Source organism: Podarcis filfolensis, assembly GCF_964270895.1.
Source record: "Podarcis filfolensis genome assembly, chromosome: 13".
Taxonomy (NCBI): Eukaryota; Metazoa; Chordata; class Lepidosauria; order Squamata; family Lacertidae; genus Podarcis; species Podarcis filfolensis.
Genome location: NC_139615.1, coordinates 48,054,476 through 48,071,847, shown reverse-complemented (window position 1 = coordinate 48,071,847; position 17,372 = coordinate 48,054,476). Strand labels below are relative to the sequence as shown.

General features: G+C 45.5%; 1 protein-coding gene across 8 annotated transcripts in view; it reads left to right on the top strand.

Moving 5' to 3' along the window:
• EPHA5 (EPH receptor A5) overlaps positions 1–17,372 on the top strand; it is a 245,320-nt gene that overhangs the window by 88,002 nt on the left and 139,946 nt on the right. The gene's annotated exons all lie outside the window — the stretch shown is intronic.

The following is a 17,372-nucleotide window of genomic DNA, read 5'->3' as shown; positions in this document are numbered from 1 at the left end:
CTCAGCTTCACGATCTGTCCTTCCAGTGAGCACTCAGGGCTGATTTCCTTCAGAATGGAGAGGTTTGATCTTCTTGCAGTCCGTGCCAAAAAGGTTTAAGGCTGAGATGAATTTTTGTACAGTTCATTTTCCCCACAATGGAAGGTGGCATTTTGGAGAGTGCTTCTCAGACACAACAGCTCTCTTGTTGAGAGTGGGGTGGGGGGAAATCGCAATTTGCATTGCTTCAAAATTGGGATCCTTCCACCTCTCTTAGAAAAGTACTTACCGGGAGCAGAGCAGTCGTCTTATTGGACATCACACTGTTATCTCTTAAAGTGTCTATTTCAATGATGGTGAACCTTTTAGAGACCGAGTGCCCAAACTGCAACCCCAAACCCACTTATTTATCGCAAAGTGCCAACACGACAATTTAACCTGAATACTGAGGATTTAGTTTAGAAAAAAAAAAGACTCATACATTAACATCTTTTGTCTTTAAAAAAACACCACAATAACGGAGCTTTCAATGATGCAAATGGCTTTTATTGAAAGGTAAAAGTTTGCATTGTCCTTGTTTGGGAAATCATGAAAAAGGGAATTACTCCCAGACAACATGGCCGTTGGATAATTTCCCTTCAAGAAACGCTTCTTTGGGAGGTTTCAAAGCAGAAGCTGAATGGCCACCTGCCATGCATGCTGTAGTTGTGATCCCTGCATCTCAGGGGGGTTGGACTTAGATGACCCTCAGGTTTCCTTCCAACTCCCCACAATCCTATGGAAAAAACAAAACAGTCTCCTTTGCCCCCCACTGTGTGTCCCACTGTGTGTCCCCCTAGCATGGCGGTGCCTCGGTGCAGAATTTGCCTCGGTGCAGAATTGCCAGTAAGCCTGGCAGTGGTTTGCTCCCTCCAACCTGAGCAGGCTTTAGACAACAGCCATATGAGAAATATGTAAAATAACAAAGCAAGTATTAGAAATCACCCCAGAATTGGCCCTACTAAACATCTTCCAAGACAATAATGCCCACTTACACCACAAAGAATTCATAATTAACCTACTTTCAGCAGCCAGAAACACCATAACCAGACACTGGATAGACCTGTCAGGAGTAAGCATGGACCAATGGTACCAAATAGTATGGAAAACAGCCTTACTAGAAAAATTAACCAATAAAGAGAAACTGTAAAAGGTAAAGGTAAAGGGACCCCTGACCGTTAGGTCCAGTCACGGACAACTCTGGGGTTGCGATGCTCATCTCGCTTTATTGGCCGAGGGAGCCAGTGTACAGCTTCTGGGTCATGTGGCCAGCATGACCAAGCCGCTTCTGGCAAACCAGAGCAGCACACGGAAACACTGTTTACCTTCCTGCTGGAGAGGTACCTATTTATCTACTTGCACTTCGACGTGCTTTCGAATGGCTAGGTTGGCAGGAGCAGAGACAGAGCAATGGGAGCTCACCCCGTCACAGGGATTTGAACTGCCAACCTTCTGATCGGCAAGCCCAAGAGGCTCAGTGGTTTAGATCACAGCACCACCCACGTCCCAACTGAAACTGACACGGGGACAAATAGAAGAATATCCCTTCACCCCGGTATGGCTCCCCTTTATCACATGCTAGCCATCAAATCATAAGATTGTGGGGAGTTGGAAGGGGTGACGGCATGTGTGTCCACAGAGAGGGTTCTGAGTGCCTCCTCTGGCATGCGTGCCATAGGTTCGCCACCACTGGTCTATAGCAGCAGCCTCTGTCAATAATAATAATAATAATAATAATAATAATAATAATAATATATTTATACCCCACCCATCTGGCTGGGCTTCCCCAGCCACTCTGGGTGGCTTTCAACAAAATATTAAAATACAGTAATGCATCAAACATTAAAAGCTTCCCTGAACAGGACTGCCTTCAGATGTCTTCTAAAAGTCTGGTAGTTGTTGTTCTCTTTGACATCTGGTGGGAGGGCGTTCCACAGGGCGGGCGCCACTACCGAGAAGGAGGTAAGCGGCATTCTGATGTGTCATGTGGCCTTCTTCTCCCTTGAGAAGAGAAGGAGAGGGTACTGCTACAACTATTGACTAAGAGGAGGTGAATCCTCTTGAACCATTCAAATGGTTTTAGATGTTCTTAATTGTTTTAAACGTTCTTATTTGTTTTTATTTTTAATTGTCTTGTTTTCCACCCTGGGCTCCTCTGTTGGGAGGAAGGCTGGGGAAGAAATTAAATAAATAAATAAATAAATAAATAGATAGATAGTACACACAACCCCCACTCTTCCCCACCCTTGTTCCTTTTAACATCAAGAAAGAGACTGCATTTAAGAAGAAGCTGAGGCTGGGAGACAGTGCAAAGACAGTGTAGCAAAACAGGCTGCGGTGCGATTTGAATGGTGAAATCCAGTTTGTGCTGCTATGTTACGCTAGCTCTCTTTGAATGGGTATAAGAATTGCATTTAGCCACTGGTCCCCGTGCGTTCTTGAAGAGAATCCTGCACCTTTTAAAGGCCAGCCTTATAAAACAATTATTTCAATTTGACCCTAAGCAAACTGAAATAAATGGAAGTGAAAATATTACTCCACATAGTTAGCCAGGCAGATAAAAGCTTTCCAAAGTATGATGATAAAAAATATCCCCCTTTTAGAACTGTTTCCAGATGAAAACAACAAATGGTGTGAGGATTCATGAAACATTTGTGTGGACTTCCCCCCAAACTCCCATTTCCCCCCCACTTTGGTGGTGTAAATTATGTGACGTGTTGCTATTTCTTGTTCTCTTATTTCTGCTTTAGGATTTCTCCCCCCCTCCTTTTAAGGGGAGGTCAGGGCTCTGGCCTCTTCTTGAATCCCAAATGAGGGTTTGTCAGTCAGGCATGGCAAAATCTAATCTCATTCACTGCAAAAGAAGAAAGCAGACCAGAAAATGATCTGATTTTCCGATTTCATGGGCAAGGTTACCCTGGGAAGTGCTGAAAGGGGCATTAAAAGCCCGTAACTAAGGTGGCATGCCAAACTAAGCACTAATAATGGAGCAACCGGGCGGAAAGATATTGCTTAACAATTTTACAGTTGCTAAGTGTGAAAATTGTAGTGTGGGCTGGCCTGTGGAATCTGTGGCAATTGGCTCAAAGAACTGGAACTGATGTTTAGAGCGGGAATGGTCTCAGCCCCCATAACTCTCAAGCGCTGATGAAGTCAGCCTCTCTGCCTTGGCTGTTCTGACATAAAGTGGAACAGCTTTATCAAGCTTTATACCCCCCGCTCCACCAGCAAATTGCAAAAAGCGAATTAGTAAGTCTTACTTCCTTAAATTTGTTTTAAGTCACAGCCGTGGCACCGAAAGCTGCCTCCGCATTTGAAGAGGTATGTGCTGCAAGATTAGCAAAAGTCAGAACCCACGACAAATATAAAAGGCTGATTTTCATTTTTTTAAAAAAAAGTGATGGGGGAGAGTTTGTTCAAGAGAATGTGGTTGCGTGGCAAGTCCCCTCCCCCCATGAGAAATGAAGACACTGGACACATTATTTACTGGACGCATAAAAAGGCCACAACTTTATTGATTACAGAATTGAAAGGTATTGGCTTTAGGCATTGGCTCCTATCGTCTACCCGGCATGGAGACCGGGAAGGGTTGTCCACAAGCCGTGGGAGTCCTGTTGAAGTACGCCAACTAGGATCCCACGGGTGTCACCGCTCGGGGGCGTGCCGGGGGCCCTTACCTCCCTAGGTTTCGGACAAGGCAACGCCCCCCGGAGTCCTCTACCGGACTACCCTTTCCATTGGGGAAGGTGATGGCGCTTCCTTCCCCCCATTCATTTGCATAACAATTAACCCCTGCCAATGCCTAACCGCCAATACCGCGAAAGTTGTGACGTTTGCTACGAGGTAGGCGAAAAAACCAAAAGGCTTGAAGTGTGCCAACTTGGAAAAATTCCTACCAGGCCCCTTGCGGCGACCAACCGAAGTCCATAGCAAGGTCATAGCTAGCTAATCCTAAAGGGTGGGTGGGATGGGAAAACTGCTCGGCTGGGAAAGGGAAAAGAGGGCGGTCCCCGGGCGTACCTGGCCTTAAATGGGCTAGGCCCCGCCTCCCCGGCCCGCCGATTGGCAGACGGGGTGGAAGGCACGCCCAGGGATTCCCTGTCCATGCGGGGGCAAGATCCCCCCCCGGCGTGTGTGGGTGGAGGGTTTAGCCCTCAACCCCCTCTCCTCCCAGGAGGAAATGGCTTTGCTGTATAGAATACATGAACTGAAATGCAGTTGTTGAAATAAAATCTAGTTGTTCCTTTTACAACAAGTCCAGATTCTCTAGAAGAAACGTCTTGCGAGCTTAGCACTGAGAAGAGCGAAAGATGGAGTTTGAGCTCCCTGAAAAAGATCTTTGCCTTTCAAGAGAATCTGAAGGTCAAACGGATTATAAATTTTAGGGAATAAATAAAATAAGAACGAATTAATATCCAGGTTTGCTAATGTAAAGGCTGCTTTATTCCTCTGTACTTCTGAATAACTTCTATTCACGTTTACAAACTGCAGACTTCAGAACAACATGTTAACTTTCCCGCTCCCTGTCATCTTGTTCTATATTCAACATGATAAAGAGTTCTGGAAAACCCAAAAGTTTGCTCATTATGTGTGAGAATTTGGGTGTAAGAATCTAAAAGTATTAGCAGACCTTTATTCCCAATGGGCCGACTTGGCTACCAGTTTTTGTAAAAGCTGGTGTTGTGTGCTGCCAGTCTCCTTGCTTAGAAGAAGTACTTCCTGTGAGATACAACAAAATAAAAATAATGTAAATAAGAAATTCCCCCTTTCAGTGATAAATCCTCCTTGGTCAGTCTGTCCTGTTTCTTCGCTCCCGATGAAGGAGCTGCCTCTCAGCTCTTCCCTTCTTCTGTGCTGGTTTACATTGTGGTAATTACATCTGCTGCATAGAAGGGCTTTTTTTCATTTTGGTCACCAGAGCAGAGAAACCACACAGCTCTGATTCTCCACCGGAGAGATGTGCTCCGTGTGCCTACATATTTATCTATATTTATGCAACCTGTCAATCTTTCCTGAAGCAGCTACGTGTACTCTTTGCAATATCATTTCATTTCTTTCAAGCAAGTCGTTCGGGCTTTTGAATTCCCAGTGCTGTACCCAGAAGTGGCCCCAAACTGTGAACTTGGTCCTTCGGAGAGAGTGCAATCTATGCAGAAAAGGTTGCGCTTTTAACCTGGGACCAGCATTTAGAATCATAGAATCGGAGGACTGTAGAGTTGGAAGGGACCCCAAAGACCATCTAGTCCAACCCACGTGGACTCTTTTCCCCAATGTAGAGTTCAAAAACATGACTCTGAGATTAAGAATGTCATGCATTACTGACTGGGTTTTTTTGAGATTGATTTCTAGCTTATTAGTGCACATCCAATTGGTTGCTGCACCCAGGCAACAGTTTGGGGTCTCCACAACCTCCTTGTTGCTAGCTGCAAATAAGAGACAGGCAGGCAGGCAGGCAGGCAGAGCGAGCACTAAATGTCACCAGCATATTCATGGTAAGGTAAAGGGTAAAGGGACCCCTGACCATTAGGTCCAGTCGTGGCCGACTCTGGGGTTGCAGCGCTCATCTCGCTTTACTGGCCGAGGGAGCCGGTGTACAGCTTCCGGGTCATGTGGCCAGCATGACTAAGCCGCTTCTGGCAAACCAGAGCAGTGCACGGAAGTGCTGTTTACCTTCCCGCCAGAGCGGTACCTGTTTATCTACTTGCACTTTGATGTGCTTTTGAACTGCTAGGTTGGCAGGAGCTGGGACTGAGCAACGGGAGCTTACCCCGTTACAGGGATTTGAACCGCCGACATTCTAATCGGCAAGTCCTAGGCTCTGTAGTTTAACCCACAGCGCCACCCGTGTCCCATCATGGTACTCAACTCCAAATGTCAACTGGCTTTAGCTGTGGTTTTTTCAGGCCTGCTCTTCTGTTCTGCCCTCTAGTTCAGGAGAGGCAAAAACCAAGGCATCTAGTAGAGATGCTGGGGCCTGCATATATAGTCTAATGTGTGGCTCAACTTGTGACACTTGCTGAAAACGTTGAATCAAAAAGGGAAAGGACGAGGGCTTTTTCCACTTATTAATGGCGACAGAAGCTCAGAACCCACCTACAACAAAAGAAGTATCCCTGTAGCATGGTCCTTCATGTTTGAGAAGTTCCTTCAGGCTAGTTTGGTGCAGCGCCTCATGTGAGAGGAGGTTATTGTTCCTTTGTGAGGAACGGCTGTGAACACCCACAATGGTACTTTTGCGACAAATTTGATGCTTGCTGAAGAGGGGATGATTTGTCTGTCCTAATGCCAGATTTTTTTTCCCTCTCTGGCAGCAGATTGATAAGCTGTGTGGTGACAGCTCGGCTCTCTCACTCCTTTTGCCCAGACACATTTTTCCTTGTCATTGTGTTGACGAGATGTCTCTTATGATTTGTGATCATTTGCAAAGAATAGCTCTTATTTGGAACAGCGGAGAGGAAACAGCTTCTGCTGCCTTTTGACAACCCTCGCACGTCTCTGCCTTTTCCCATCTTGCCTTGTTTGTGAAACATATTTTGTATGCATTGAGCGGCCAATTATAAAGGTTAGGGTCAGAGCTCAAAGTTATAGTTCCATCGCAGTTCCGTTCATTCCAATGAAATTTTTGCAGCATGGCAGTAGCACTCGCTGCCTCATAAGGGTGAAGACCAGTTAGACACGGGTAGAGCAGTTGGTTTGGCTCTGAAGCTCCCACACTGCATTCATGACAAACATTCTCTTCCTTTCCTGACTGTGGGTGATATGGGTTGGACGGAGGCACTTCTCTGAAATTCCTGAAGGAGTTTTGTAACAATAACTTTTGTTGTTGTTTTTTTGAAGGTTGAAGGGTAAAAGCATTTATACACCAATGTACACTTGCAAATTATGTACAGTCAAGCAGAGTTCCCAGACAGTTGTCCACAACCTTCATTCAGGTTGTTCTCAGCTTGTCATAGAATAATAGAATTGTAGAGTTGGAAGGGACCACAAGAATCATCTAGTCCAGGGGTCAGCAAATTGTTTCAGCAGGGGTCCACTGTCCCTCAGACCTTGTGGGGGGCCCGGACTATATTTTTTGGGGGGAATGAACAAATTCCTATGCCCCACAAATAACCCAGAGATGCATTTTAAATAAATGAATTTACAATCTCATACTACAAAAAGGAAATTAAAGGGGAAAAAAATTAAAGAAGAAAATACAGAAAAAACAAAGAAAAAAAGCAAATTTACGTACGTAAAAAAACCTTTATCTTCCTAATTAATACTTAATTAAACAGTTAAATAAAAAAGACTTCTGACAAAATGAATCTTCCAATCATTCTCATTGTAGTTGTTTTCCCCCACACAGTTTTATATTCTTTAATACTGTTCCAATCTACTCCACAAACAGTATTTGTTGTGTTTACAAGTATCACTCAGGTTCTGCTAATATGGTGTGGTTGGTACAATATGATCTTATATAATCCTTAAATATTCTCCACTCTCCAAATATTTTCTGGTTCAATACTCCTCTAACTCTTCCCATCAGTTTTACTAGTTGTGGGGAAATTCAGACCCAATTTTCAGCAGGGAGACCCTGACCTGTGTCTGTTGTCATATATATGAAGTCAGGTATAGGGCAGCTGGGCGTGGTTTGGGGGAAATGGCTTTGTGGGCTAAATTAGAACCCCTTCGAGGCCTACTTAGCCCCGTGGGATGGAAGTTCCCCAACTCTAGCCCAGACTGAATGCCCACCCATTAGTTGACTTGACAGCATGTATCTCTTCCATGCAAATTGCAAAAACGTGGAGGAACTTAGTGTGGCACAGGGAGTGAAGAGTCCTCTGACTGCTATTTCAGTGTGAGGTTGGCCTTCATTCAAAAGAGGCTGTGACTGTAAAAGGAGCTGACATTGTTCCTGAACTGTTCTTGCACATTCGTTATAATGACCTACATAATTTCAGCTCAGTTCATATAGAATTAAAAATTCAGGGTGTGCAATAACGGTGATACTTGACACTATTAGAACAGATTTACAAGGTGCATCCCAATGTGGGGAGCTTTATGCTGCTTTTTGCTACTTTTGGGGGCAGCGGGGGGATGCCCAAAACAATTCAGAGACAGATATTGTCAAACTTTAAGCAAATAGCGCTGTTATCTGAAATCCTGCTGGCACTTGGTTGCATTGTTTGCAGAATATTGTTGAGAATATAAATATGGGAATGGTAATAAATGTACTAAATGCTGCAGAAGAGTGTAATTTTGGAAGGCGAGCATCTTTCATCTGTGTGGGTGGTTTCTTGGACTAGGAGGTGAAAGACTGTGTGATCTACGCAAGGGGTTTCTTAGTTTACCCAATTCGCCTCCAAAAGTTGCCTCCAATGTGGACGAAAGGGGCTGCTGATAGAAATGGGAATTGGGATGTGTTCATACATACATGTATGCAAGCCTAAATAATACTGCATTGAAAAGAAACTAAAGCATCAAGATACCTGTATATGGTGGCTGAAAGCCACTCACAGTGTGTGCACAATGACAAGTAATCACAGTTCCATTGACATCACAAATCCTATTCAGGCAACATTCAGAGTGGAGATTCTAAGCATGTCAAGTAGGTTTAAATCTGCCTTCAAATCTTCATGCTCAATGCCCAAAGGCCAGGAGTAAAGGGGACAGAGCACATGTCAGGGTGTCAGAGGTGGTACATGTGTCCTCATGCATGCAGCTGAACAGCTAAATTGTTGTTGTTTAGTCATTTAGTCAGGTCTGACTCTTCGTGACCCCATGGACCAGAGCACGCCAGGCACTCCTGTCTTCCACTACCTCCCGCAGTTTGGTCAAACTCATGTTAGTAGCTTCGAGAACACTGTCCAACCATCTCGTCCTCTGTCGTCCCCTTCTCCTTGTGCCCTCCATCTTTCCCAACATCAGGGTCTTTGCCAGGGAGTCTTCTCTTCTCATGAGGTGGCCAAAGTGTTGGAGCCTCAGCTTCAGGATCTGTCCTTCCAGTGAGTACTCAGGGCTGATTTCCTTCAGAATGGAGAGGTTTGATCTTCTTGCAGTCCATGGGACTCTCAAGAGTCTCCTCCAGCAGCATAATTCAAAAGCATCAATTCTTCAGCGATCTGCCTTCTTTATGATCCAGCTCTCACTTCCATACATCACTGCTGGGAAAACCATAGTGTTAACTATACAGACCTTTGTCGGCAAAGTGATGTCTCTGCTTTTTAACTTGTGTGGTGTCCAGACAGGAGGTGTTTTCGGGGCTTTTCTTTCATCTGAACTTCTAAGCTGTTCTCACCAGCAATTTGCACCCTTTTACGTCCGTTAATCCAGTAAGTTGCACCACAAGCAGACAGAGGTGCAACTTTGATGTCAGAAGTAACTGGTGAAAGGCAAGCATAGTGGCGTGGGAGACTGCTACGTTTCTTTTCGCTGGTGTCGCTTCAAACAATGGGCATACCACTTCACCATTAACAGCAGGGGGCTGCAGAAGTAATATACCAATTCTGCGGAATGAATATTTGGCTGTGATCACATTGTGCATCTGTGTGGCAATCTGATTTGCCCCAGTTATCTGAATCTGAAAAGTGCACAATTTTGTGAAAAGTTAGATTATGCAGCTGCACTATTTGAGTCTCCCTTCCTTCCTTCCTTCCTTCCTTCCTTCCTTCCTTCCTTCCTTCCTTCCTGAGGTCCTAACAGAAACCTCACAATCCCCCTGGTAAATAGAATGGCAGTCTGGTCTGTCTGCTAAGCCATATGCATGCTAAGTTGATGCATTGCCAAGTGAGTGTTGAGCATCCCAAACATGATTACAAATTGGAGTCCTGGCCTCTTGATAACTGTAAATGACATTGTTCAGCTTCAGGAACAAAAAATAAAAATAAAAATATGCATTTGCCTGAACTTTGAGCCCTCTGCCAACCTCTAGTCCCTATGCGGCTCTTTCTGTGCAAGCATCTGCATATTTTTCTAATTTATACAAAATATTTGACCCTGGGAAAAGGCTGATTATTAAGTTAGGTGACACATTAAGGTCTGACATTTCTTATTAGCCTCAAGCAATCAGGTGCTAGGGTACAAATCAGAATACTTGTACATTAATAATGTTTTAGATGTTTGGGTACAGACAGTTGTTGCCAAATTGCCCCCAGAGAATAATTTGTAAAATGATTTGTAAAACTGGATTACACTGAGCTTTATTTGCTCTCATGTTATATTTTCGCTAATAAGAAGTCTGCAACTGGCTGTGTGCTTTCTTGGCTACATGAAAAAATCTAGTCTCTTAAGTACTGTCAAACAACCCCTCCTTCCAGGTGGATGACTACAGAGAAGTCCCTTCACTCTTTTTATAAAACCCTTTGAAAATAAGTGTCCACGATTCAGCAAATTGCCTTGACTAAGGTATTTGGTGCAAGTGAAACCTGCAACAAAATTGCAGCGTGGAATGATACGGTTTAGTGCTCCAGTCTGACAGCAACCTCTTCCTCCCAACGTATTCTCTTCCATTCCCTTTCCCACCTCGTCTTTCCACTCATGCTCCCCCCTGCCCTCCCCAAAAGGAAAAAAGAGGTCAAGTCAGCACTCCATGGTCATTCAGCATTACTTAGTCGACATCTGTCTGTCTTGGGAGATAATGGAAGAGTGTGCCTTCGAATTGAAATACATTATTGTCACTTGTACAACTTGTATACAGTGAGATTACACGAGCACCCCCACTCAGCTCTTAGTCTTAATTCCCCTCGTTTACTGATGCACACCCACCAAACCCAAAAGTCAGTTGCCCTGTTGTTATCTTTTCATTCAGCAGCCTAACATCTCACGGATAGAAGCTGTTCTTTACCCTGTTGGTGCGACTAATCATGCTTCTATATGTTCTGCCCGAGGGCAGGAGATCAAGAAAGTGCCGGCCAGGGTATGAATTATCCCTGAGAATTTCCCTCACTCTCCTGAGGCAAAATTCTTCTGCTATTTCATCCAGCAGATTCACAGGACAGCCCATAACATCTTGTGCTGTATTCACCACCTTCCGTAGGCACTTCACTTTGGGGGTGAAGTCCAACTGTTGGAGAGTCACAGTGCCTGCTATAGAGACTGATACAGGAGAGACATGTTTTGTTGCAGCTGGGGCAGATGAAGGCATCCGGTTTTGCTGCTACAGGTGCATCATATTGTATCTTCTCTCTGTGCTCCTCCCACCATTCATTCCTACTCTGGTCACTGCTGTAGATACACGGCCTGACTGTCTCCTGGCATTGCAGTCACTTGCTAGGGATTCCCACACAGTGGGGTTGTCATTGCCAATCTCCATGTCAGATTTGCAGACATCTTTTTAACACAGAGTGAGTCTGCCAATGGGTCTGGTGCCTGAAGCCAGCTCCCTGTAAAGCGCATCCTTCGGAATCCTGCCATCTTCTGTTTGGTTTACATGACCAAACCATGCATAGTCCTTTACAACAACAACAAGGTAAAGGTAAAGGACCCCTGGATGGTTAAGTCCAGTCAAAGGTCATAGAATCATAGAATCATAGAATCATAGAATCATAGAATCATAGAATCATAGAATCATAGAGTTGGAAGAGACCCCAAGGGCCATCGAGTCCAACCCCCTGCCAAGCAGGAAACACCATCAGAGCACTCCTGACATATGGTTGTCAAGCCTCTGCTTAAAGACCTCCAAAGAAGGAGACTCCACCACACTCCTTGGCAGCAAATTCCACTGTCAAACAGCTCTTACTGTCAGGAAGTTCTTCCTAATGTTTAGGTGGAATCTTCTTTCTTGTAGTTTGGATCCATTACTCCGTGTCCGCTTCTCTGGAGCAGCAGAAAACAACCTTTCTTCCTCCTCTATGTGACATCCTTTTCTATATTTGAACATGGCTATCATATCACCCTTTAACCTCCTCTTCTCCAGGCTAAACATGCCCAGCTCCCTTAGCCGTTCCTCATAAGGCATTGTTTCCAGGCCTTTGACCATTTTGGTTGCCCTCCTCTGGACACGTTCCAGTTTGTCAGTGTCCTTCTTGAACTGTGGTGCCCAGAACTGGACACAGTACTCCAGGTGAGGTCTGACCAGAGCAGAATACAGTGGCACTATTACTTCCCTTGATCTAGATGCTATACTCCTATTGATGCAGCCCAGAATTGCATTGGCTTTTTTAGCTGCCGCGTCACACTGTTGGCTCTTGTCAAGTTTGTGGTCAACCAAGACTCCTAGATCCTTTTCACATGTACTGCTCTCAAGCCAGGTGACTTTGGGGCTGCGGCGCTCATCTCGCTTTCAGACTGAGGGAGCTGGTGTTTGTCCACAGACAGCTTTCTGGGTCATGTGGCCAGCATGACTAAACCACTTCTGGTGCAACAGAACACCGTGATGGAAGCCAGAGCGCATGGAAACACCGTTTACCTTCCCGACACAGCAGTACCTATTTATCTACTTGCACTAGTGTGCTTTTGAACTACTTGGTTGGCAGGAGCTGTGACAGAGCAACAGGAGCTTACTCCATTGTGGGGATTCAAACCGCCGACCTTCCGATCGGCAATCCCAAGAGGCTCAGTGGTTTGGACCACAGCGCCACCCCCATCCCTTCACAACACACACCACAACAACAATTTATAAGCTGCCCATCTGACTGAGTTACCCCAGCCACTCTGGGCAGCTTCCAACAAATTAAAACACAACGGGGAGTTTGGGGGCCCATTTCCACTCCTTGGGATTTTTTTTCTAAAGAGTTCCTCCCCTCTTTGCAAACCTTGGAGTTCTCCCAAGCCTTGCTGATACCAATCTCTGGAGCATGGATTGTGCTATTTGGACTAGAGAAGGATCTGTGCTCAGCTCTGAACTTGGTGGAAATGATTTATAATAATACTTAGGAGCAGTGCTGTGGAAACAATGTATTGGTGGCCATATTCCTGGTGTATTTTGCACTGCCTCCCTTTCTCGTCCTCCCACATCTCTTGCCTTCCCTTGATTGGAGCTGTTCTTATTTTGATCTGTAAGCCGCCTTGAGTTCCTGTCAGCGGAAAAAGTGGAGTATCCATCCATCCATCCATCCATCCATCATGCAGGGCTTCAGTCTCCCTGCCCACTCCCAAGCAATTAGGCTGTGGAGGGAAGAAAAGCTTTAGCTTTTTTTTCAAGCCTAGCTACTGAGGAGAAAGGGGATGGATGGAGATTGCAGCTGTACCCTTCCCCACACAGCAACTAGGCTTCAAACCAGTCTTCACTTGGCACCAACAGAAGGCTGCTTTTGATCCTAGTAGCCCTGTTGACATGGTTTTTGTAGTTTTGCAGCACAAATTCCACAACTGTCCCTAATCTTGGGCGTGAATGTGCAACTCAGTGAATGCAAGAATGTGTTGCAAGGGTTGCTCATTCCCCTCTGCATAAATCTGCTCCCCTTCCCGGGGGGGGGGGGGGTTGCAGGCTGCCCAGGCACTCTCCCCGTGTACATGAGTGTGTGGTGATACTGCCAGCATCACTGGGAGTCACGGCCACGTCACACCCCATGGCCGACCAATCCGGTTGTCTGGCATGGCTTACCTAATTTAAACCTCTGTGTGGCCAGGGGCTCTTTCTCCTTATTTCCTCCTGCATCAGATCTCTCGCCTTCCCACCCTATTTTCATGCGTTCGCCATCCTGGCCTTGCTATGGACTATGGTTGGTTGCCTGTTGAGGGGGCCAGGTAGGAATTTTCCCATGTGGCAAATTGGCACCAGCCATGTGGTTTCTGCCTGCCTCATAGCAATTGTCACAACTTTGTATGGTTTGACAGTTGTTGTTGTTGTTGTTGTTTAGTCGTGTCCGACTCTTCGTGAGCCCATGGACCAGAGCACGCCAGGCACTCCACTGTCTGTGCCTCCCGCAGTTTGGTCAAACTCATGTTGGTAGCTTCGAGAACACTGTCCAACCATCTCGTCCTCTGTCGTCCCCTCTCCTTGTGCCCTCCATCTTTCCCAACATCAGGGTCTTTTCCAGGGAGTCTTCTCTTCTCATGAGGTGGCCAAAGTATTGGAGCCTCAGCTTCACGATCTGTCCTTCCGGTGAGCACTCAGGGCTGATTTCCTTAAGAATGGATGCATTTGATCTTCTTGCAGTCCATGGGACTCTCCAGAGTCTCCTCCAGCACCATAATTCAAAAGCATCAATTCTTCAGCGATCAGCCTTCTTTATGGTCCAGCTCTCGCTTCCATACATCACTACTGGGAAAACCATAGTTTTAACTATACGGACCTTTGTTGACAAAGTGATGTCTCTGCTTTTTAAGATGCTGTCTAGGTTTGTCATTGCTTTTATCCCAAGAAGCAGGCATCTTTTAATTTCGTGGCTGCTGTCACCATCTGCAGTGATCATGGGTTTGGCAGTTAGGCGTTGGTAAACCTGGTTGATGGGGGGGGGAGGTTGAGGCCTTCACCTGCCTCTCCTCTTTAAGAGTATTCTGTTAAAGGGATCCGGGGGTGTGGATCCTGTCTGAAGCCCGGGAATGGGCTAGGGCCATGCCACTACCCCATTGGGGACTCTGGGGGAGCTCACAGTTGATGTACACCAACAGCGCTCCTCCTACTGGTGGTTGACCCTTATGAGACTACCTGCATGATGGGCAGGAGTCAGATATAGTTGGTTCAGTTCCAGTGCCTAAGCCAATATGTCTCACATCTGTAACCAATTAAGTTGTGACCTTATTTATCCCATTAACCTCAAATATTGGTGTCCGCGTGTTTCATTATCTAGAAATGGGGTATGCTCAGGGTCATGCTATGCAAGTGCTTGTGTGGGACCCTCACAAATGTTGAACCAGGCTCTAATCCTGGCCAAAACAGAAATTCAGGGAAGAAACCAGAGTATTAACTGCCGGAGAGAAGCTACAGCCCTGATACACTTCAGACTTCAAATGCTTATAAAAGACATTCTCACTAAAAGGCGGGCGGTTTGTGTTCTGCACTGGCTGTAACCTTTGAACTGTCTTCTAGATAACCTCCTATTTATAATGCATGATCCAGCAAAGGTAAGGGAGGGAAAATGAGGTTAAATTAGCCCCTTCCCTTTTCTCTGGGTGGGTGGTTGGTGTAACAGACAGTAGAATGACAGTAGAAACTTTTGACGCAGTGTCTCACTCCTTAAGTCATTTGACAGAGTTCAACAAGGCATGCTCAAATTGACAGTGTGCGTGGCAGAGTTGCTGACTAAAAGGCTAGCCAAACTTTATAGCCTTAAAAGCTCTCCATATCAATATTTTCATACAGTCAGGAGCAATGCAGTTGACATAACTTGTTATTTTTCTTTTCAAAAGAAGCCAGCAGCACACGCACATCGTGCCTTGAATTTAGTTATTTGCGCTCCCAGAGTCTCATCACACCTGTCATTGCATATTCACATTCTCAGGTCTGCTTTTGTGTTCCATTACAAGATCACGGGAGTGCTTTCAGAAGGCGAATGCTGTGCCTTTCTCTGAAGCTAGTGGCACTTTTCACATACCCACCTCAGAGCTTCTCTCAGAAATCAAAAAGGCGCACAGATTCTGTCTCTCTTCACCTGCCCCTCCATTGCATTCTCATCTAGGGAGGCGAGTGACGCTGTGGTCTAAACCACTGAGCCTCTTGAGCTTGCCGATTGGAAGGTCGGCGGTTCAAATCCCTGTGACGGGGTGAGCTCCCGTTGCTCGGTCCCAGCTTTTGCCAACCTAGCAGTTTGAAAGCACACCAGTGCAAGTAGATAAATAGGTATCGCTGTGGTGGGAAGGTAAACGGTATTTCCGTGCACTCTGGTTTCTGTCACGGTGTCCTGTTGTGCCAGAAGCCGTTTAGTCCTGCTGGCCACATGACCCAGAAAGCTGTCTGTTAACAAACGCTGGCTCCCTCAGCCTGAAAGCGGGATGAGCGCCACAGCCCCATAGTCGCCTTTGACTGGACTTAACCATCATGGGGTCCTTTACCTTTACCTTTTTTACTCTCATGTATGTACTCTGCACATTACTAGGGGCTAAGGGGCTTGTACGCACATCCCTCAGAGTTGGATGCTTCCTACTTCTTTTAATTAATTTTATTAAATTTATATTCCCCCCTCCATTTCAGAGGAGTTCAGGGTGGCAAAAAAAAAAAACTTCAGTAATAAGAAGATAAACATATTTAAAACATTTACAAACTGTTAAAGGTAAAGGTAAAGGGACCCCTGACCATTAGGTCCAGTCGTGACCGACTCTGGGGTTGCAGCGTTCATCTCACTTTACTGGCCGAGGGAGCCAGTGTTTGTACACAGACAGCTTCCGGGTCATGTGGCCAGCAGGACTAAACGGCTTCTGGCACAACAGGACACTGTGACAGAAACCAGAGCAGCGCACGGAAATGCCGTTTACCTTCCCTCCGGAGTGGTACCTATTTATCTACTTGCACTTTGACGTGCTTTCGAACTGCTAGGTTGGCAGGAGCAGGGACCGAGCAATGGGAGCTCACCCCGTCACGGGGATTCGAACCGCCGACCTTCTGATCGGCAAGTCCTAGGCTCTGTGGTTTAACCCACAGCGCCACCCGCGTCCCTTACAAACTGTTAAAGACATATAAAAGCAATAAAACATCTGAACATCTGAACGTATTTAAAACATTTACAAACTGTTAAAGACATATAAAAGCAATAATATTTTAACTAAATTATGTGTCTGGAAAGCAAAATTTTCAGCAGGCACCTGACATTCAGTGATGGTGCCTATCTAATATCAATAGGCAGGGAGTTCCAAAGTGCAAGGTGCTGTAGTAACGCAGAACAGACATTGTGTGGCACTTCCAGAGTCATCCAAACCGTATCACCAAGACCATGACTCTCAGTCTTACTTTGAAGAACCAGCAAATCCATTCTGAGTTGGTTTTCTTATCTTCCATTGTGGATGCATAATACTGAACTGGGTATGTTAAGTGCTTTCTCTAGAGTATAGAGGTGGGCACTTTTGAGAGCTCCAAGTGACCTGGGAATGCTGGCACAATTCTCCCAAGCTGGACTCAGACTTGCTTTGGTGTTTCTGAAAGGTCTGGCTGAAATGGCTAAGCTCTGAGGACTGTGAGAATGGGTGGGGGAAGGTAGATTTGGTTTATTTTTGACCTCTTGGATAGTCTCAGAGCAATGAATTGTGTCCTTCCAGAAACACTTTTCAAAAGAGATTATTTCCAAATATAATCCAAGTTGAGTTTAGGACAGTTTGGTCATCTCTGCTACTCTTTGCTTCAGGCCTGAGAGAAATACTAAGGCTGTCATCCAGCATTCTGTTCAGAAATAAATATATTCTCCATGGGTCAAATGAGGACTCATCTAGCCCAGGCATGAATTGTCTGAGCCTTTTCAGAATAGATTAACTTCGACCTTGTGTTCTCTCTTTAGCCAATGGAA